The following is a 25,128-nucleotide window of genomic DNA, read 5'->3' as shown; positions in this document are numbered from 1 at the left end:
TAACATTTTTTCCGCAGGGCAAAAAGCAGACATTTTTTACTTTAACAATAAAAGATGTCTTTCAATATATTGATGGATATTGATTGCATTACCACTTAAGTATCTCCGGGAATGAAAAAAATATTAAGAGAATCGCACCGACTTGGTTTTCTACCGTCAGAAGTAAAATAAACCAAGTAATATACTATTAGAATAAATAATGTAATGTTTTATATTACGCGACCTTTGGTATCAAACCTGAGCATTAAATATAATTTCCCACAGTCGTTAGGTCGTTATTTTACAATTTTATGCCCAATAAACAAAATTGTGATACATTTTAAAAATAAGAATTGGTTTTAACCAGCTCATTCTCAACCACAAGAAATCTCGTTACGTTGCGTTAAAGTGGATACAGACATTTCATAATTCATATCTAGACTTAAATCATGGTAAGGAGTTGCAAAATTAGCTATGGGCCATAAGATATAATAATAAAGCATGCTACCTGCGACAAAAAGAAATGCATGCCATTTAAAAATTGTAAAATTTATATTTTTGAAGATATGAAATTTTCCCTTCCCTATTCAGGGTAGAAACGGTGAATTTTATTGTTTCGTTTTCATTTATTCATTACGGTTTATATATTTAGGTCTAATATGTCTTGAATCAAAAATATAAATTCGCCTTCCTTGTCATAAAAAGCCCGTTTGAACCTTTATATTTACGTAACCTTGTATTTTTGTGTATTGATTTTCGAAATATCAGCGTATGTATGTTCGAGACACAATTTCACTTGCTTCCAACTTTTTTTCTCATATTGTATTTAAATCACGCAATTATTGCATTTAACGTAGAATAATTAAATTTGGCCATCCCTATTTGGAAAGATGTGCTTTTGAATTATCATATTTCAAAATGATGGGTTTTATTTGACCATCGACTTTTGGAATGACATGTTTTTCAAATTATATTTACGAAACATTCAGATCGTAATGATAACTCCTCTGAAAATGTGCGCACATTAAATAACCGAATTGAATAATATTACAAAATGGAAATCACAATATATGCCATGATGCGGAAAAAGATTCCCATTGAGCCTATCGACTTTTGGTAAATATCACGTAGACCATGGTATTTTGATCGCGTTTTGCTCATGTAATGCATTTTGATCTTTGTTTTGAACCCGATAATGACTTCACAAACATGTCTCCATCGAGTATCATGGCTCTAAAAGCAAAAAGTGTTTCGTTGCAGAGTCGCAAAGGGCGATAGTCTATTTTCTGATGTCCCGAGATATGGGATTGGCATACGCTCTGATGAACAAATACCTGACCCGTGTCGTCATTCTGTTATACTGTTAATATAAGCTAATTGCTAATGTAAAAAGAAAGTAGGGTCATAGTTATCTCCGCTACAGTTTCACGTTTGTAAATAAAAATACTGAGCAACTGCCGCAATGCGTTGTTTGCCTTAAGACCCTCTTCAATGATTCAACGAAACCCCATCAACTCAAGCAACATATTTCTAAGATTCATTTTCAGTTTGCTAACGAAATCACAGTTTCTTCGAAATTAAAGCAAATCATGTGAAAAACAGGAGATTCGACAGCATGGGACAATTCCAGATAAGTTTAAAAGAAATAGCATCTTTTGCAGTTGCATTGCTCATAGCCTCCTTGTCCTATAATAATGATGCGCATTTGCAAAAATATATCCCGATATCTGGTCTATCATATCAAAAAAACAACAGTAAAATTGATATTGACGGTGTAATGTAAACTCTGATGAGTTCTTGTTCTTAAGCGTTGACTTATAGTCGAAGCGTTATTAAGCGTTGACTTATAGTCGAAGCGTTATAGTCGATGAATAACATTGATTTACTGTATACGGATTGTCACTATGTTGGGATGCTGAAGGGCAAAATGAATGTTCCCGCGGGGTTTCAACTTCTTCATCAATTGCAAGCCTTTATTAAAGAAAGTGTTATCAAATATTACTGACAGGAACATTATTCTTAATAAGGAGTCGATATGTTGTGGGGAATGAGAACTCAGCCCAAATTGGAAGTGGGAAGTTAAGATAAAGGTTGGGAACCACTGAATTACAGGGTCTTGCTGCACATTGACACAAAAGTATTTCTGTAACGTCGTTTACTTTCGGTCCCATTACATTTGAACCCACGTACATTTGAACCCATGACAATTGCACCTGCATGCTATAGCACGTACGGATTTTTTTTGTTTTACGGATAGCTGAACTCATACTAACCCAGGGTTGGGCATTTACTTTTCTGACTGGGCCAGTTTGAGACAATACACTTGCTTACTGGGCCGGAGGCTCAATATGAAACTACTAAACAGTTCATTCACAAAAAATCTGCGTAACAGTTAATGTACAACAAACTGCTAGTGCAGGGCTACTCAACTGGCGGACCGCGGTCCGAATCCGGACCTTTCAAGTATTCGATTCGGACCGCGTGTGATTTATTTTTTTTTGAGGAATGTCTCCATTTAACCTTGGATAGGAAAAAGAATGTGGAATATTTTGCGGTTACTCAGTTTTCCACAATTTTCTCAACTTTCAAACTGAAAAGATTGAGTCACCAAGATATAGTTAGGGCAGAGATCGGACCCCAGGAATTTTCAAGTTTTGTATACGGACCTTTAGCAAAAATAGTAGTCCTGAGCTAGTGTACCAAGTGGCACAATATTTAATTGGACTGATGTAGCCTACTGAACGCATCCAATAGCTTATTTAAATCAGGCCAGAAGCTGCTCGCACTGACTTTTTAGACCGTTCGTAGGTTTGCATACGTCAGAGATCTGTTTTTATTTTGTTAATCTTCGTACTTCAGATGGTTGAATTTGAGGTATATATATAGGTTCGTTTGCTCATTATATTCAGGTGCGAATAATGCGTGATGAATTACGGCAGCAGTCCCCAATTTTTTTGTTCGTGCGACGCCAAATTATCAGGGAAACAAATCACCGCGCACTTACACGAGAAAAAATGCTGCTTCTGAATGAAACTCAATTTTGTGATCGTTAATGTGTACTTTTTGCCTTTGTTTGTAAACCTATAGGCCTAAGGAATGAGAGCAAAAGGTCAAATCTTTCTTTCATCTCTGCCTGATCGTTTTGAAATGCTAAAAAAAATCTCTCATTTTCACTAAACTCGGTTGAACAGATAAATAAACTACAGCTCACAAAATTTCAGATTTATTGGCGATTGCAGCAAGAGGTGTCTATATTTATTGTTACGTAACAATAGAGGCGGACACTACATAACATAAAGTAAACGACATAGAAAGGTAAAATGAATTTATCGATTCATCTACAGAGCATTTAAAATAGGAAACAATAAATCTGTTATAATGATAAATACAATATGTGAAATATTCAATCAGATTTTTGTTACATTTAACACAATTCTGTTAATTTTCTCGGCACTAAGCATCTTTCTTCTATTTCGCGGCACACCCTTTGGGAACCGCTGAATTACAGTATTTATTTTAGTCGACGATTACTTATTTTAATTGATATGTTCAACATAGGTTTATATGTATAAAAACTATTGTCGTAGTTTGAGCACGCACAAGTGGGCCGGATGAAACACTTCGGTGGGCCGGATCCGGCCTACGGGCCGTAATTTGCCCGCCCCTGTACTAACCCTAACCCATGGGTTTTAGCACCCGCATATAGATTGAACCCGCGGATATACACATGGGTTCAAATGTACGTGGGTTCGAATGTACGGTCACCATGGAATTCTTTATTCATCATTATAAAACGTAAAGCAAAATGTTGAATTTTTTTGAACCATTGTCCGCATCAGGTTATGTCAGTACTATGTAATAAAAAAGCTTGGCATTGTTCATTATTGCGATTAATATTCAATATGCAGTTAAATGATTGGTGACGGTCAATAGATATTGTTTTTATCGCTCAACAAGGATATAATGAAAGCATCTCTCACTTTCACATTATGGCAAAGAATAACAACAGTTTCATAATCGACGGTGTTCATACGCGATGAAAGCATGTTTCAATACTTTCAGTTAATCGGATCTGACTATCGTATATGAAAATGAAGAAGAAATTTCACGAAATAGATATTATCTACTTCTAAAAGATGAGAGCTAGTGCTCGGGAAATAATACTAGCAGAAAACGAGGCTGTTGGCAAGAATTCTGCGACTCGATCACCTCGCCAACCCAGTTTTCGAGAGTTTGGGAAATGGTACGTGCATTTACAAATGCTCCAAGAAATTATAATATTTCTACGCTTACGGGTCAAAATGGTGCTTCTGTCACAAGTGATTATGATTAGGCAAATCTACTGAAATCTACATTTCAAACAGTAAGCAGTGCTGGAAATTATAATAATCAGTTTTTAGAAAGAAAAAACGAAACTTTGAGTTTGCTATATATCCAGTAATAAATTTGAACCTCGACTATGAGAACTCATTGAATGTTCCGTTTACTATGTACGAATTAAAAAATGTCCTTCATTCGCGTAAAAGTTCAGCGCCTGGCCAGAATCAAATAGGTTATTCTATGATAAATAATTTACCACAATAAATACTTTCCGCCCTGCTACAGCTTTTTACCCGATCGTGGGTCCAATGTCGCGTGCCGAAAGCGTGGCAGCACTCGATTGTGGTACCTATACTAAAAACAGAGAAGAAGGACAACTCGCCGTCATCTTATCGCCCGATATCTCCTACAAGTAATCTTTGTACTGTCGTGGAACAAAAGGTGGCCAACAGATTGAAAAGGTTTCTTGACGGGTTTAATATTATTCACGAAACACAATCTGGTTTCAGGTCGAATAGATCAACATTGAACAACATTATCAGTCTGCACGATGATATATACAAAGCTCTTTCAAGCAAGCGACACGTTATTGCTGTATTTATTGATATTGAAGAAGCTTACGATATGGTTTGGCGTGGGAAACTAATTTATAAACTTCATAACATTGGTATAAAGGGAAGATTCTTATCGTGGATAAAGTAATTTTATCAAACCGATCTTTTCCAAGTAATGGTTGGATCCACTTATTCTGATAGTTTTAAATGGGATTGTTCAAGGTAGTGTGATAGGTTTATTACTTTTTACAATCATGATTATTGATCTTCCAAACAACATTTCCTCGACATCCAGAACATTTGCTGATGATTGCGCCATGTGGGAGATTGGTTCAAAAATCAACGAACTTATATCGGATATGCAAATAACATTAAAACAAATCAGTTCGTGGTGTCAAGCGTGGGGATTTAACATCTCAATGACAAAATCGTATGTTCACAACTAAACTTTATGCTGTGTACAGAGCATTGCTTTGGGTAGTTTTTTAATTTAAATTTAATCTGTGAATCATATGTTTTTTTTTTACAATTAAAACTATTCTATCTTCTCTCAGGAGGCAAAAGATTTTGGTAGATTTCGCGTTGATCCCAGGACATGTTGGAATTGCTGGCAATGAAAAGGCAGATAAACTAGCAAAAGAAGCAACAATGCAAGAAAATAGTTCAACATTAATCATAAAACGAAGCAAAGTCAATTATCAATGCAAAGTGCGACATGGATTGGAACAATTATTATACTACACTAGGGAAAGCTCTACACTTCAAATTATTCTCCCCATCTGTTAAAGATCATATTTTCTGCAGATTATCTAGATTCTAGAACATATCAAATAATCTTGTTTAGACTACAAACAGGCCACTGTCGTTTGAAATATCATCTTTATAAAACCGGACTCCACGACAATGGACTTTGTGACACTTGCCTGGAAAACGAAACCGTCGAACATTTAATATTACATTTTCCCCGCTATGACTTCCCAAGATCATTTTTAATTAATCATTGAAAAGAACTGAATATATGCCCCCCGTAAATCTTAATAATTTACTAACAAATCCCAGAATTCCGTTTTTGTTATAGAATACGTCTTATAACGGGTCGAAGTATTTGAATACCCAACGCGTAATATCGTAGTCCTGGTGCACAAAACTAAGCCAGTTATAAGCACCATTAAAATAATAAAACAATACAGATGTAATCGTTTTATTTAAAAGAAAAATATTCGCGTAAGTTATGAAATCATATCCAGACATCCGTTTCCAGTTTTGAACAAAGCCGACACGCTTACATCACTTTCTATTTTAGAACCGTAACCCACTTGGACTTGATGGTAGAGGAAGCCTTAAGCCTAAGCTGTCAACCTGCGTTTTAATTAGCGTTTTAAAATTATTTCAATGTAGAGCGTATCTTGGTACCAACGGGTAAATAAATGCTTGTGTCAACTTACCTACTCTTTTTAACAGTATATACTAAATATAATATCGAGTAAATGCTTATGTTATCTTGCTGACCCTTTTTAAACGTATTTACAAAATACAATTACGGGTAAATGCTTGTGTCAACTTGTTGCCTTTTTTTAGCAGTATTTACAAAATACAATAACGGTCAACTGCCATTCAAACAGTTAACTATTGAATTTTTATACCACTATTTTTAAATATAATAACTGTTCAATTCCATTCAACAAGGTTTTTACTGACTTTTTATAACAGTATGCACAGATTACGATTATGGTGAAGTGCTTGAAAAAACGCAAAATATAAGTGTATTAGGAATGGTTAATCGGTTTGCAGTTGTTATGTGTACGTCACCTTTTCCCCTCCTAAAGGTGGAATATAGCGGACCCCCCTTACCCCATAGTGATAACGGATCCTAAAGTGCTAATTGCATGCTTCTAAATTGTTAATTTCATATCCTTTAGGTGTCAAAGCAGCCCCAAGCCGTCGGCTTTACAAAATTTCGATTCAGCGCGGATTATTGAGAATTTTTTCTGTGTGTTGACCAGGCCTGATTACAGTGTGTTGGCAATTATTGCCTATGCCCATAACAGGTTCGATCTAGTAATAGTTGGTAAGCTTTGCATTCGAACGAGAGACCACGTGATGAAAGAAAAGAAGGCAGTGATTCTGAAGTTTATATACACGCTTTGAATTCAAACAATGAGGTTAGTATGATAAAATCTTTGCTATGTGCAGGGCAAATGTATCTAAGTTATATCCCGCAACCTGCAGATGTGTCACTGTATATATTTACACAAGGAAATAGTGTTTACGTAAAAAAAAGGGATTTCATGGTATTCTAAACGAACCATGGTGTTAAAATAACCACGCAATGCACATTAAAAGATTTCTCCTGATATAAAAAGTAAATTTTCCATCATCGGTCTTTCTGACAACACAATTATGTCCCTTAACAAATCAAAATTTCGGTTCAGAGTGACAGATAATCATTTGAATGCGTTTTGCGAATACAATGTACCAAATTAGAGCCAAGTTTTGAACATCTGATTTTGAGCCAACCCTAATTACACGTATATTCAAAAATGCACAACTATATTATGTTGGCATTTCGTTTTTTTATATTTATATACATTGGGATTTTTTTGTGTAGCAAAACAAGCCATATGTAGCCATTTATAGGAGGCCGTAGGTCAGATGAGCTTACGAAGTTTTTACATTAGTCACTATCACTTGCAAATTTTTTGTTAAATGTCGTGCTTGTTATTCCTCGGGTATTATATCGCCCAACTATTATAATTATTAATTCTATCACCTAAAAAACTGCGATGCTAGGTGTATCTAAAATCAAACTTGCAGATTAATTTTTAAAATTTTCTCAGCCGTGCCTTCATCCTCTTTTTGCCCCTCCCTATTCTGGCCCGCGAATATCCTTCTGCTTCGAATTTTGCCCCGCGGCCAATTAACTTTGGGAACCCCAGATTTAAGAAATAAACCCATGACGCCATTAAATTTTAGATTAATTTGCAATTTGGAAACTTTGACTCATATTTATATACTGAGATATTAAAACCGAGATGTTTTGTAAAAATACTTATTTTAATTAGTATTCGGTTAAAGGTTGTATATTCATCATTATCAAACATAAAGCAAAATGTTTAATATTTCTAAACCGTTGTTCGCATCATGTTATGTCACAAATGATATTTCGTATTAAAAAAGAGCTTGGCATTGTTCTTTATTACGATTAATAATCAATAGACATTTAAATACTTGGTTTAGGTTAATAGATAATTTTTCTATTGAAACAACGAACGAATTCTCTGTTTCACATTGTGGCTCAGAATGAGAACAAATTTAGGAATCGACCGTGGCCATAGACGTGATGAAAATATATCTCAATATTTTCAGTTAATTCGACCTGACTGTTTTATATCGATCCCAAACTTAAGTTTTATAAATGCAGTCCTGAAGAAATGCCCATGTTTACTTAACCCGTTGGAGGTCTATCACATTTTTAAGTCGAATTTTCCATTTTTGTTGATGCCTGGTGTTTTATTTTTTAACAGATTTTCATGTGCAAATTTATATTCACAATATATATGAATATTTTATTTATCTTATCAATTGTAATTAAATGTTTTTTTTCACCTTTTTTGCAGAAAGTTTCAGTTTTCGAGTGTTCCTGGCGAGGAAGCACGCAAATATGATATTGTCTTCGACAAGCCATCCCTTCAACAGTTGTATTCAGGTCTAACTCATCGCTTCCATCTCTGAAATTAAATTTTTTTCATTCACAATTCGTTTCATCGGCATTTAATTTATCATATTTACACCACTATTCAATGGTTACGATACAGGACTAAAAATCGGAAATGGATACGGCCGCATTTGCCTATTTTAATAAGTTGTCTGGTTTAACTCTCAAAGTGATGTTCGATTTAAACCAATCCCACTTACATAACAGGTAGAAACAGAAAAATTTATAGGCTATTACGAATACATGGCGAGCGCACAAACCCTATTTTCAACTACAATTCATTGTGAGAGTTGGCTTTCAAAGAAATCTGAAATAAAACACAGCACTCCCTTTGTTTGTTTACCTATTAAACAAAAGCTAAAAATGTGAACAGTTAAAGGTTACTTAGTTCATATTACCCTTTAAAGTACAAATCTTTGTATTATTTAAAAAATATTCCAAGATGAGCGTTGCGTTTTTATCCACAGTATCTTTTAACAATACATCAATCGGGTTTAATAGGTGGAATCTAAAACTGGAATATTTTTCTATCCAATTTATTACACCCTGGGTGAGTTAAGCATAGAATGTGAACCCAATATGTAATCTGCGATACCGAGAGATTTATGTCTTCGATGTAGCCAACTGACCATCGCTGTGTCTTTTATATAATTTTTCACGTTTCGACCATTCCTTTATCAACGACAATTTATAGAAATGTTCAAAACACAAAAATGGAGTTTTATCACGACTGGTCAGGCGACAAAAACATGGCTGCATGCTTGACTCACTTGCGCACAATCCAATAATTAACTTTGCAATCCATATAAATTACGCTTAATGTTGAAATAAATATTATGCTTGCTAAACGGTTATATGCCACATGGCTCACTTACATAAATGATAAAATTTCGAGAAAATGTGTCATAGTTTGCAAACCCTATTCTAGTATGATAAGTGAATTTGAATATTTTTCGAGTTGTGATAGACTTCTTCAGTATACCGATCTTCATGCATCATTATTAGCATAAATAAATATTGTAAAATCTTGACATTCCATAGAGAAATTCTTACCTGCAACTCTCATATCCGTTGCAAAACCCTGACGCTGGAAGACAAGCTGATTTATCTAGGCAACTGAATTCATTTTTGGAACACTCGATCTCTGTAACGAATGAACAAAATATTATGAGCACTAGAGAATAACTTAACTCGTGCAGACTATCGCCCGAAATAAAGCAAGCTATTTCTGTCGATACAAAGTTATGCTCTCTTGTTTGCTTGTCGTTGGATTATTTTCTTGAGCTCAAACCAAACATGACAAAACGCCCATAGTTGAAAATGAATATACCACGATTGGGCGACAGCGTTTTCCGTCTACATATCTGCTTGTGGGTTACAGTATAGAACCACACAGTTATATTAAAGCCTTTTAGTTATTAGTTTATACCGCGACACAGACAAGCATGAACTGCCGGAAAAGCGCGTTTTCTACCAACATGGTGTAGCATAGTACTACACATTTCTCATTAAAAGTTATGACTTTCCGCCCAGACCAAGATCCAAGCACAAAAACGACTAATAATTCAAATATATGGTGTTACAAGCAGTTCCAGTGAGCGTGGTACAACGTTTATATTATGCCATTGGTCAAGCCCATCTGGCCAGAGTATTGGGTCGCAAAACCGAATATGCTAAATTGTTAACTCAGACACGTCTAACGCTGGGCATAGTATATACACTATTTTACACTATACACTTATTTTATTATCGACCAACATGTGACCACTTTATCGAAAAAATAAGGCACTGCAACGTCAATATCATCCTATAGAGCTGTTTTACCTTCTGAAACACAAGAACGTGGTGGGTGAAACCATTCGAATTCTAAATGAGCTGTTACAGAATTTGACTTTCGCCACTTGAGACTGTGCCACAAATATTCAGGTTTGAGTTTTAATATATTGATGAAGAGGGGCAACCTCCAAGTTGGTGAACTCCTTCAACACCAAACCATAAGAAATGGTATTTAGTTTATTAAAAAGATTTAATCGATGAAGGGCGTCTATGGTTATAGCAATGGGTATAGTATAGTGGCACAAACACTCCTAGTTGTCGTGGCTAAACAACTTTTGCATATTTTATTCTTGACTACGTCGTTCGAAAATTACGCCACCTAAAAGTTACAAACAGGAAATGGAGCTGATTCACTTCCAGGTACGCAGAAACGGAACTTTAAATGTCATATATACAATATATAGTGTACATCAACCCTTGACTATGTTGGTAGGAATGACACTTTCTCCGCTGTTTATATCTTTCCCATACCTCAATTGGAGAAAGAACCATTGAGGTTCTATGAAAAATGTCTCTGGTACTATACTTCGCGATTCACTGAGTTAGTAAGAAACGCACTTCTAATCTCGTTTATACTTGCCCGACGTTGGCCTGGCCCAAGACGTATAACGCCTTGTGTAATAATATAATATCACCCTCCGCTACAATAAAGAGAAAATTTGAAACTTTATCTCAATATATGGCGTATAGCTAGTTAGTTTTTCGGCAATCGTCTGCGCGTCCCCGATAAAGGTCCGTATGTTTTGGCGAGCTCAATTATGTCAATGTGACGTCGTAGTGAGGTTAATAATAGAATGGGCGTAGTTAAATTGGGGTAAGGAATGAACTATTAAAAAATTGTTGAGTCACGTCCATGAGAAGTACTTGTGGTGCTATACTATACCGGACACCAAAATTATTCGGTTTTTAAATGAAGTAGCATTTGAAAGTGGCTCGAGAAAATGGAATATGTTAATAGCGAATCAACAAGTCATTATAAAAGATTTCATCCTAGCATGATGTCACGACTATAAAACGAAACTTTATCACGTAAATATCAAGTTATTTTATTCCGACTGCAAACTGGTCATTGCGCCCTGAATGCACATTTACATAAAATTGGCTGTCATTCTGACGGATTTTGCGAACAGTGTTTCGTACTCGAGACCGTAGCACACTACCTATTGCAGGGCTACTCAACTGGCGGACCGCGGTCCGAATCCGGACCTTTCGAGTATTGGATTTGGACCGCACCTAATTATTTATTTTGGATCATTAGCCCCACTTTTTGAATTTCCTATTATAAAATGACTTTCATAGTTTTGAATATATACGAAAAGAACTATAACACCATAATAAACAATTTTAATTTGCTACTAATGATTAGTCGGTCGAGGAAGTTCTCGTTTAAGGATGCCGAAATATCATTTCTGGAAAGACCGGACCCAAATAATTTTGAATTTTTGTTTGCGGACCTTCGATGAAAATAGTTGAGTAGCTCTGACCTATTGCATTGTCAACGCTATAATCATCAAAGACGCCCAGTCGTTAGCAAAGCCACAAAACTCAAATTGGAAATGACTTTGAAAGAAGTGCTTAGTAACATGGACATTATTGAAACTGTTATCGAATTTGTTTTGTCTACGGGCAAAAATATTTAGAAATAATTACCTATTGTAATTGATTCAATTTTATAATTATATATTCGTAAATATTGTATTATATGTTAGTATAGGATATTTAAATTCAGAATGATCAGAGGCACAAAAGACCACTGAAGTTATGAGCGCCATAAAACATATATCACAACAACATACTATTATACTGAACAATGTAAAGTTCCATACTTCTCGACCTTCGGTATTGAACCTGAGCATTAAATGTAATTTCCCATTGATTATGTTGTTATTCTACAATTTCTTCAAATAAACACGATTGTTTTAATTTTTACAATTTAAAAAAAAAAATTGTTTCAATCAACTTGTTCTCAAGCACAATAAATCTCATTACGTTGGGTTAAAAAGAATACAGGTATGCAACCAGCGCTGATTTACTTGGCTCGTAACACCTCAGTTTGATTTATTCTAAATTATAACTGCGACAAACAAAAAACAAAAAAAAACGTTGTTCCATGGTCACAACCTTACTTTCTCGAAAGCGGTAGAAAATTTGGTAACATCCATGACTGTGGATGATAAAAGGCAATACGGTTCAAATCCCAAACTATTTAAAAGAGACTGAGATTTAGAATAGACTGATAAAATGTTTCGGTTTTTGTCTTTTCAAACTGCAACAAATTTACTATGTCGAGAATTTCATATACAAGTGTAAGTTAGGCAAGAAGTTGAGGAACTGTTTTAACACAGATAAATAAATATATACAATATTTTGTTTACCTAACGACTTCATAAATAAAATTTAGCGACAACAACTTAGCAACTTATCCAAATTACAAATTAAAATGAGTTGCATAGTGACATTGCCGACACGTTTACTATTGTGAGTTATATATTATATCAAAGTCAATACAAATTTCATCATATAAAGTATACTGTTAGCTTCAAGACATTAGGTATGAGCCATAAGATATAATAATAATTCCATACTACGTGCAACAAAAGGACATGTGTGCTTTTCAAAAATTGCAAAATTTATATTTTTGAAGATATTAAATTTTGCCCCGCTCTATTCAGGGCTGATAATATAGATTCTATTCTTTCGTTTTCATTCATTCATTACGGTTTAAATATTTAGAGCTAATATGTTTTAAATTAAAAAATGTATATTCGCCCACATGTCATAAAACGCCTTGTCGACCTTATATATTTACAAAATCTTGTATTTTTGTGTATTGATTTTCGAAATATCAGCGTATGTATATTCGAGACACAATTTCACCTGCTACCAGAATGTTTTCCTATATTAGGGGTGGGCAAATACTTTTCCGAGTGTGCCAGTTTCAGACAATACACTTGCTTACTGGGCCGGAGGCTCAATATGAAACTACGAATAAAAGCAGTTTATTCACAAAAAATCAGCTGACAGTTAATGTACAACAAGCAGCTAGTACAGGGCTACTCAACTGGCGAACCGCTGGCCGAATCCGGACCTTTCAAGTATTCGATTTGGACCTCGTGTGATTTATTTTTTTTTTTTTAGGATTGTCTCCATTTAATTTTGGATAGGGGAAAGAATGTAGAATATTTTGCGGTTACTCAGTTTTCCACAATTTTCTCAACTTTTAAACTGAAAAGGTTGAGTCACTAAAATATAGCTGGTGCAGTATGAAAGACATTTTCTTGCCAGATCGGACCCCAGGAATTTTCAAGTTTTGTATACGGACCTTTAGCAAAAATAGTTGAGTAGCCTTGAGCTAGTGTACCAAGTGGCACATTATTTAATGGGACTGATGTAGCCTACTGAACGCATCCAATAGCTTATTTAAATCAGGCCAGAAGCTGCTCGCACTGATTTTTTAGACCGTTCGTAGGTTTGAATACGTCAGAGATCTGTTTTTATTTTGTTAATCTTCGTTCTTCAGATGGTTGAATTTGAGGTATATATATAGGTTCGTTTATATTCAGGTATATATTCGTTTATATTCAGGTTCGAAAAATACGTGATGAAATACGGCAGCGGTCCCCAAATTTTTTGTTCGTGCGTCGCCAAATTATCAGGGAAACAAATCACCGCGCACTTACACGAGAAAAAATGCTGCTTTTGAATGAAACTCAATTTTGTGATCGTTAATGTGTACTTTTTGCCTTTGTTTGTAAACATGTGAGCCTAAGGAATAAGAGCAAAAGGTCAAATCTTCTTTTTCATCACTGCCTGATCTTTTTTAAATTCTAAAAAAATCACTCATGTTCACTAAACTCGGTTGAACATATAAATAAACTACAGCTCACGAAATTTCAGATTTATTGACGATTGCAGCCAGAGGTGTCTATATTTATTGTTACGTAACAATAGAGGCTGACGCAACATAACATAAAGTAAACGATATAGAAAGGTGAAATGAATTTATCGATTCATCTACAGAGCATTTAAAATAGGAAACAATAAAACTGTTATAATGATAAATACAATATGTAAAATATTCAATCAGATTTTAGTTACATTTAACACAGTTCTGTTAATTTTCTCGGCACTAAGCATCTTTCTTCTATTCCGCGCCACACCCTTTGGGAACCGCTGAATTACAGTATTTATTTTAGTCGACGATTCCTTATTTTAATTGATATGTTCAACATAAATTTATATGTATAAAAACTATTGTCGTAATTTGAGCACGCACAAGTGGGCCGGATGAAACACTTCGGTGGGCCGGATCCGGCCCGCGGGCCGTAATTTGCCCGCCCCTGTACTAACCCTAACCCATGGGTTTTAGCACCCGCATATAGATTGAACCCGCGGATATACACATGGGTTCAAATGTACGTGGGTTCGAATGTACGGTCACCATAAAATTCTTTATTCATCATTATAAAACGTAAAGCAAAATGTTGAATATTTTTGAACCATTGTCCGCATCAAGTTATGTCAGTACTATGTAATAATTGTTTTTATCGCTTAACAAGAAAATGATGGAAGCATCTCTCTCTCTTATATTATGGCAAAGAATAACAACAGTTTCATAATCGACAGTGTCCATATGCGAAGAATGCATGTTTCAATACTTTCAGTTAATCGGATCTGACTATCGTATATAAAAATGACATTTCACGAAATATATATTATCTACTTCAAAAAGATGAGACCTAGTTCTCGAAAAATATTACTAGCAGCAAAACAGGGTTGTTGCCAAGAATTCTGCGACTCGATTAACTCGCCAACCCCGTTTTCGAGAGTTTGGAAAATGGTACACGCATTTACAAATTCTCCAATAAATTATAATATTTCTACGCTTACGGGTCAAAATGGTGCTTCTGTCACAAGTGATTACGGCAAATCTACTGAGGTCTACATTTCGAACAGTAAGCATTGCTGGAAATTATAATAATCAGTTTCATAGATAGAAAACGAAACTTTGAGATTGGTATATATCCAGTAATAAATTTGAACCTCGACTATAAAAACTCATTGAATGTTCCGTTTACTATGTACGAATTAAAAAATGTCCTTCATTCGCGTAAAAGTACAGCGCCTGGCCAGGATCAAATAGGTTATCCTATGATAAATATTTAACCACAAGAAATACTTTCCACCTTGCTACAGCTTTTCAACCGATCGTGGGTCGAAGGGCGCGTGCCGAAAGCTTGGCAGCACTCGATTGTGGTACCTATACTAAAAACAGAGAAGAGGGACAACTCGCCGTAATCTTATCGCCCGATATACAAGTAATCTTTGTACTGTCATGGAACGAATGGTGGCCAACAGATTGAAGAGGTTTCTTGACGGGTTTAATATTTTTGAACGAAACACAATCTGGTTTCAGGTTAAATAGATCAACATTGAACAACATTATCAGTCTGCACAATGATATATACAAAGCTCTTTCAAGCAAGCGACACGTTATTGCTGTATTTATTGATATTGAAAAAGCTTACGATATGGTTTGGCGTGAGAAACTAATTTATAAACTTCATAACATTGGTATAAAGGGAAGATTCTTATCGTGGATAAAGTAATTTTTAATCAAACCGATCTTTTCAAAGTACTGGTTGGATCCACTTATTCTAATAGTTTTAAATCGGAAAATGGGATTGTTCAAGGTAGTGTAATAAGTTCATTGTTTTTTACAATCATGATAAATGATCTTCCAAACAACATTTCCTCGACATCCAGAACATTTGCTGATGATCGCGCCATGTGGGAGATTGGTTTAAAAATCAACGAACTTATATCGGATATGCAAATAACAATAAAACAAATCAGTTCGTGGTGTCAAGCGTGGGGATTCAACATCTCAATGACAAAATCATGTGCTGTATTATTTTCAAGATCACGTAATCCCCCGCTACTACATCTCTACATTGGCGGACAGGAATTGCCGGTTAAATCGGAGTGTAAATACCTTGGCGGTATATTGGACGACAAGTTGACGTACAAAGCTCATGGGGAACATGTAACACACAAATGGGATAAAAGATTAAATCTGTTGAGACTTTTGACAGGCAACAACAAGGGCGCTTTGCCCAGCACCGATCTGCTGCCTAAATGTTTCCTGTAGAGAGATTCCACTTAAATATCGTCACTGTCAGGCTTGCATGAGATATGAGTGCAAAATTTTATCGATTACGCAATATCCGAATAACAACATAATAGAACAAACATGGCACGAGCTTTACTCAAAGTCACCCTTGGTTCAAACCTTCAATATGCTAACCACATCGGATGTTTTCAAGCAAATTTCGTTTAATTGTATACCAGCTCTTCAGTCACTGCCTTGGGAAATGGAACTTTCAAATATTGATGTGTCGCTTGCTAATATTATCTCATAAACAGATCCCTTACCTATACTTGAACAAGCATGTGATGAATATATTTCCGAGAATTACGGTCAGTACTTATTGTTTTACACGGATGGATCAAAGGCGAATACGGGATGTGGCTCTTCATATTGTAATTTAAACTATGACGTTTCCAAAACTTGTACACTTGCCAATATGTTAAGTTCGTTCACAACTAAACTTTATGCTGTGTACAGAGCATTGCTTTGGGTAGTTTTGAATAGGCCGTCACTTTTTATTTTATTTTAATTGGTTGTCTGGCCCTTTTAAAAGGATTAAGTAAAATTTACTCTGTGAATCATATGTTGTTTTTTTTAAAACGATTCTATCTCTATCTCTATAGTTCAACATTAATCATAAAACTCTCGAAAAACGAAGCAAAGTCAGTTATCAATGCAAAGTGCGACATGGATTGGAACAATTAGTATACTACACTAGGGAAAGCTCTACACTTCAAATTATTCTTCCCATCTGTTAAAGATCATATTTTCTGCAGATTATCTAGAACATATCAAATAATCTTGTTTAGACTACAGACAGGCCACTGTCGTTTGAAATATCATCTTCATAAAACCGGTCTCCACGACAATGGACTTTGTGGCACTTGCTTGGAAAACAAAACCGTCGAACATTTAATATTACATTGTCCCCGCTATGACTTCCCAAGATCATTTTTAATTTATCATTGAAAAGAACTGAATGTATGCCCCGTAAATCTTAATAATTTACTAACAAATCCCAGAATACTATCTTTTGTTATAGAATACGTCCTCATAACGGCTCGAAGTATTTGAACACCCAACGCGTAATATCGTAGTCCTGGTGCACAAAACTAAGCCAGTTATAAGCACCATTAAAATAATAAACCAATACAGATGTAATCGTTTTATTTAAAAGAAAAATATTCGCGTAAGTTATGAAATCATCTCCAGACATCCGTTTCCAGTTTTGAACAAAGCCGACACGCTTAAATGACTTTCTATTTTAGAACTGTAAGCCATCCCGGGATACGGGACGCCAGATGTCAATTCCAAGACTATCCTGGTCAGTCCGGGACGGTTAGTAGGCCTAACCCACATGCGACTATTCCATTCAAAAAATTCGACACTGTTACGTAACAATCATGCTATAATGCTAATTTATCTATAACGGAGCGTAAAAACACGAAATAGAGCTGATTCAAATATAGGTGCAGAAACGTTACTCATTAGGTCATATGTGCCAATCAGACACGTGTGGAGATGTGTATACTATACATCACTCTTGAAAATGCTGATAGAAAATGCACTTACTCCGCTGTTTTTGTCTCGCCCAGACCCCGATTTGGTAAGAACAAATAAGGTTTTATAAAAAATGTCTGCGGTACTGGACATCACTGACTGAATTGGCAGGAAACGCACTCCCGACGCCACTTATGCTTTCCCGACGTTGGCTTAGGCCAGTGGTGGGCAACCTTTTACGGCTCGCGTGCCAAAAACGGCTAAATTTAACGACAAAATTCATCTGCGTGCCAACCAAAATTACAAACAATGCATTGCTACTTTCAAAGCAAAGATACACAATAATAAACCGTTTGAACATGTACAGGCAGATTCACTATTCGGGAAATAATCAGTCCTACAAATAGATTTGATTACTTTTCTTATTGGACACGTAGTGGACATAACGATCGTTTTGCATTTTATGCTGACACTCTTTTATTGTTATTCTTCTTCGTCATTATCATTATAAAATCGCTTTTCTCTTCGAATACTGGACCAATTGCTTTGAAATTTTCAGTGGTTAAAGTTGATTTTTGTTTCAGAAGGCTATTTTTATTTATTCCTAAATTTTCTATGAATTCTATGAGATCTGATATTTCATTCAAAATTTCGCTGGTCTAAAATTTACTCATGGGAACACTGTTTTGAAACTTATTCCAAGCGGTTGCGTGGTCAAGCCTGCGGGTTCGGTGCTGCTAAGTGACCGTACCACAGTGAAATTGACTTATTCCGTACGCAATCTTACTATTGCATGATGTAGGTTTTATAACAAATCTATCCTACCGTATTTGTTAATTTTGATAAGAGCAAATTGAATTGAGTTTTTATATGTCAGAAAAGAACCGTTACACGATCGAATAACAGACCTACGGAAACAGGTACTGGCTGACTGGTAAGGCTTTGACCACCTCCCTTAGAAATAGCGGGTCGATCCGGACGAAATTTGGTGTGAACCGTGGAAGTGTTACCAAACTGACACGGAAAAAATTTCTTAACGATTGGGCAAAGGGATGTGGGCCAAAACAGCCTTTTAGTGGTCCGGAATAGGCTACCTACCTGTCAATCGAGCCACGAGAGCTAACTCATTTGTTACTTCATAATATACGGTTTTGTAGTTATATGTCATGAAAGGACAAAAAGAGTTTTAATAAATAACGGGTTGTTAGCAAACAATAATGAATAAACGGACACCGAGTTTCATCAGATAAATCAGTCTTGAAATTTTCATCTGAAGTAGAATAATCTCGTTTCCGAGGCCTGAATAAATGGGCTCGCGTGCCAGGGGTTGCCCAAACCTGGCCTAGGCCCTAAGCGGATACGGTTAACATTTTACGCATACGCTTTATATGATATTTCCGATGTCCCTTCTCTATATTGTTGAAAACGTGTGACTTAATATATGACGTAGTTTGTCGGATTTTAGCCGCTCATCTGCTCGTATTGAAAACGACGGTCCGTATATCTTGGCGAGCCTAGTTATGTCAATGTGACGTCGTAGTGACGGAAATAAAAATAAAGACGTTGCCAGATTGGGGTACGAAATTACCTACCTAAAAATTATTGTTGAGCTATGCTCATGAGAAGTACTTGTGGTGTTATATTATACCAGACTCCTAAATTGCCCTGTTTTTTAATTGATCAACATTTTTTTCGCAGAGCAAAATGAAGATATTTTTTACTTTAACAATAAAAGATTCCTTTCAATATATTAATGGATAGTGATTGCATTACCACTTAAGTATCTCCGGGAATAAATAAAATATTGAGAGAATCGCACCGACATGGTTTCCTACAGTCACAAGTAAAATAAACCAATTATTATACTATTATAATGAATAATGTAAAGTTTAATACTACGCGACCTTCTATATCAAACCTGAGCATTAAATATAATATCCCACAGTCGTTAAGTCGTTATTTTACAATTTTATGGCCAATAAACAAAATTGTGGTACTTTTCAAAATTTTAAAAATAAGAATTTGTTTAACCAGCTTATTCTCAACCACAAAAAAATCTCATTTCATGGCGTTAAAGCGGATACAGGCATGGCAGCGCTAATTTACTTGGCTGGTAACACCTCAGTTTGATTTATTAGGAATTATGACTACGACAAACTCGAAAACAACAACAAATATCTTATTTCGAAAATTTCATATACAAGTGGAAGTGAGACAACAGGTTGACGAAGTAACAATGCTTATTCAATATAAACAATATTTCGTTTGCTTATTTACTTCTTAGTACAATTCAGCGCCAACTTACCCAAATATCAACTTAAAATGGAATACATAATCATATTACCAAAAAGTTTTTTTTCTTCTCAAGCAACTGATTGATTAAATCGAAGTTAATACAAATTTCATTATATAAAAATACCGGGGACTGTAAGGCATTTGAGAATGCGTCTCTAGACCCAAATCATTTCGATAATTTAGAACATTGGGCATGGGCCACTCGATATAACAATAATACAAAGTACCCGCAACAAAAAGGTGGGGTGTTTTGAAAATTGCAAATTTTATGTTTTTGAAGATATTGAATTTCATTCGTCTGCCCTTATTCCGGGTAGCAACTGCAATTTATTAGGTTGTTTTGTTTATATTCATTATACCCGTTAATATATTTAGAGCTAATATGTCTTGAATGAAAAATATACCTTTGTCCCTTTTAATCACAAAATGCCCTGTTGACCTTTTATATTTACAAAATCTTGTATATTTTGTGTATTGATTTTTGAAAAATTAGTGTATATTCAAAACATGATTTCATCTGGTTCCAAAGATATTTTTTATTCTTTATTTAAATCACGTAATTATTAAATTTAACGTGGAATAATGAGATTCGGTCATTTCTGATCGAAAAGATGTGATGTTGATTTTTATTATTTAAAATTTTTGGGTTTTCTTTGACCATATATTTTTTGTATGACATTTTTTTAATATTATAATTAAGGAACAGTCAAATCGTAAAGATGTCTTGGATAAGATTTTTCTCTCTGTTAAAGTGTTTTAATTAAATATCCATCAGTGTTTTTCGTTTTTGAAATTCCCGTCGACGAAATATCATTATATAAATAATAATAAGATTTAGGACAGGATTTCCAAACCGCGGCCTGCGGGCCAATTACAGCCCGCATGATGATTTAAAATAGCCCGCCGAACTTAAGTGAAAGAGTTTAACTTTAACTGTAAATAAATACTAATACGTTTAATTACCTTTTTATGTATTACATTTTTGTGACAATGAAAACAGACGTTTCTTAGAGAAATGGCTGCGTTCTTAATTTATTATTGAAAAGAATCAAACTTCTGTGATTTATCTTCTTCATTAACAAAATATTTCCGTTCTGAAGTAATACAACATTAGGCGCCATTATGAGACGAAGGATTCTTCAAAATATGATCAGTTGACACGCGAGTATTTCAAAACTTCATTCCTTGCTAAATTCATACAAAAGTCAAACAAACATGTTCAAAACATGTCAAATGAAAGTGGAATTTTCTCTCGAATGTATGCTGCAAGTTTTGGAAGCCATTTCTTCTGATATAAAAAGTAAATTTTCCAGCATCGGTCTTTCTGACAACACAATTATGTCCCTTAACAAATCAAAACTTCGGTCCAAAGTGACAGATAATCACTTGAATGCGTTATTGCAAATACAATGTACCGATTTAGAGCCACGTTTTGAACATCTGATTTTGAGCCAACCCTAATTACACGTATGTACAAAAATGCACAACTAAATTATATTGGCATTTCGTTTTTTTATATTTAAACACAATGGGATGTTTTTTGTGTAAAAAAACAAGCCATAAGTAGCCATTTAAAGAAGGCTGTATGTCAGATGAGCAAATAAAGTCTTTACATTAGTCACTATCAGTTGCAAATTTTTTGGTAAATGTCGTGCTTGTTATCTTCGGGTTTTATATCGCCCCACTATTATAATTATTAATTCTATCACCTAAAAAACCGCGATGCTAGGTGTATCTAAAATCCAACTTGCAGATCAATTTTCAAAATTTTCTCCGCCGTGCCTTCGTCTTCTTTTGTCTCTCCCTATTCTGGCCCGCGAATATCCTTCTGCTTCGAATTTTTCCCCGCGGCCAATTAACTTTGGGAACCCCAGATTTAAGAAATAAACCCATTACGCCATTAAAATTTAGAATAATTTGCAATTTGAAAACTTTGACTCATATTCAGATACAAGTCCACTGAGATGTTTTGTAAAAATACTTAATTTAATTAGCATTCGGTTATAGATTGTATATTCATCATTATCAAACATAAAGCAAAATGTTGAATATTTCTAAACCGCTGTTCTCATCAGGTTATGCCAGAATGGTATTTCGTATTAAAAAAAAATTTAGCATTATTCATCATTTCGATTAATAATCAATAGGCAGTTAAATACTTTGTTACGGTCAATTGATATTATATTTTGCTCAAAACGAAAGTAATTCTCTCTTTCACATTGTGGCTCAGAATGAGAACAAATTTCAAAATCGACGGTGACCATAGACGTGATAAAAATAAATCTCAATATTTTCATACAATTTGACCTGACTGTTTTATATCGGTCCCAAACTTGAGTTTTTTAAATGCAGTCCCGAAGAAATGCCCATGTTTACTCAACCCGTTGCATGTCTATCACATTTTAAATACAAATTTTTCTCTTTTGTTGATGTCTTGTGTTTCAATTCTTAACAAATTTTCATGTGCAAATTTATATTTACCATATATATGAATATTTTGTTTATCTTATCAAGGTATTGTAATAAAATGTTTTTTTTTCACCTTTTTTGCAGAAAGTTTCATTTTTCGATTTTTCCCGGCGAGGAAGCTTGCATATATATTTGTCACTTCGGCAAGCAATCCCTTCAACAGTTGTATTTAGGTCTAACTCATCGCTTCCATCTCTGAAATTCAAATTTTTTTATTCTCAATTCGTTTCATGGGCATTTAATTCATCACATTTACACCACTATTCAATGGTTACGATACAGGACTAAAAATCGGAAATAGATACGGCCGCATTTGCCTATTTTATTAAGTTGTCTGGTTTAACTCTCAAAGTGATGTTCAATTTAAACCAATCCCACTTACATAACAGGTAGAAACAGAAAAATTTATAGGCTATTACGAATACATGGCGAGCGCACAAACCCTATTTTCAACTACAATTCATTGTGAGAGTTGGCTTTCAAAGAAATCTGGAATAAAACACAGCACTCCCTTTGTTTGTTTACCTATTGAACAAAAGCTAAAAATTTGAACAGTTAAAGGTTACTTAGTTCATATTACCGTTTAAAGTACAAATCTTTGTATCATTTAAAAAATATTCCAAGATGAGCGTTTTTATCGTCCACAGTATCTTTTAACAATACATCAATCGGGTTTAATAGGTGGAATCTAAAACTGGAATATTTTTCTATTCAATTTATTACACCCTGGGTGAGTTAAGCATAGAATGTGAACCCAATATGTAATCTGCGATACCGAGAGATTTATGTCTTTGATGTAGCCAACTGACCATCGCTGTGTCTTTTATATAATTTTTCACGTTTCGACCATTCCTTTATCAACGACAATTTATAGAAATGTTCAAAACACAAAAATGGAGTTTTATCACGACTGGTCAGGCGACAAAAACATGGCTGCATGCTTGTCTCACTTGCGCACAATCCAGTAATTAACTTTTCAATCCATATAAATTACGCTTAATGTTGAAATAAATATTATGCTTGCTAAACGGTTATATGCCACATGGCTCACTTACATAAATGATAAAATTTCGAGAAATGTATCATAGTTTGCAAACCCTATTCTAGTATGATAATTGAATTTAAATATTTTTCGAGTTGTGATAGACTTCTTCAGTATACCGATCTTCATGCATCATTATTAGCATGAATAAATATTGTAAAATCTCGACATTCCATAGAGAAATTCTTACCTGCAATACTTATATCCGTCGCAAAACCATGGCACTGGAAGACAAGCTGATTTATCTAGACAACTGAATTCATTTTTGGAACACTCGATCTCTGTAACAAATGAACAAAATATTATAAGCACTAGAGAATACCTTAACTCGTACAGACTATCGCCCGAAATGAAGCAAGCTATGTCTGTCGATACAAAGTTATGCTCTCTTGTTTTCTTGTCGTTGGATTATTTTCTTGAGCTCAAACCAAACATGACAAAACGCCCATAGTTGAAAATGAATTTACCACGATTGGGCGACAGCGTTTTCCGTCTACATAGCTGCTTGTGGGTTACAGTATACCACTACACATTTATATTAAAAAAGCCTTTTAGGTATTAGCTTATATCGCGACACAGACAAGCATGAACTGCCGGAAAAGCGCGTTTTCTTCCAACATGATGTAGCATAGTACTAAACAATTCTCATTAAAAGTTATGACTTTCCGCCCAGACCAAGATCCAAGCACAAAGACGACTAATAATTCAAATTTATGGCATTACAAGCAGTTCCAGTGAGCGTGGTACAACGTTTATATTATGCCATTGGTCAAGCCCATCTGGCCAGAGTATTGGGTGGCAAACCGAATATGCTAAATTGTTAACTCAGACACGTCTAACGCTGGGCATAGTATAGTAACACAAGTAATTTTGTGGTGATATCTTAATCATTTCGGCTTATTTTATTATCGACCAACATGTGACCACTTTATCGAAAAAATACGGCACTGCAACGTCAATATAATCTTTTAGAGCTGTTTTACCTTCCGAAACACAAGAACGTGGTGGGTAAAACCATTCGATTTCTAAATGAGCTGTTACAGAATTTGACTTTCGCCACTTGAGACTGTGCCACAAATTTTCAAGTTTGAGTTTTAATATATTGATGAAAAGGGGCAACCTCTAAGTTGGTGAACTCCTTCAACACCAAGCCATAAGAAACGGTATTTAGTTTATTAAAAAGATTTAATCGATGAAGGGCGTCTATGGCTATAGCAATGGATATAGTATAGTGGCACAAACACTCCTAGTTGTCGTGGCTAAACAA

The sequence above is a fragment of the Styela clava genome, chromosome 6, assembly GCF_964204865.1.
Source record: "Styela clava chromosome 6, kaStyClav1.hap1.2, whole genome shotgun sequence".
Lineage (NCBI taxonomy): Eukaryota > Metazoa > Chordata > Ascidiacea > Stolidobranchia > Styelidae > Styela > Styela clava.
The sequence above is the reverse complement of the archived record's forward strand: the minus strand, read 5'-3'. Positions refer to the sequence as shown.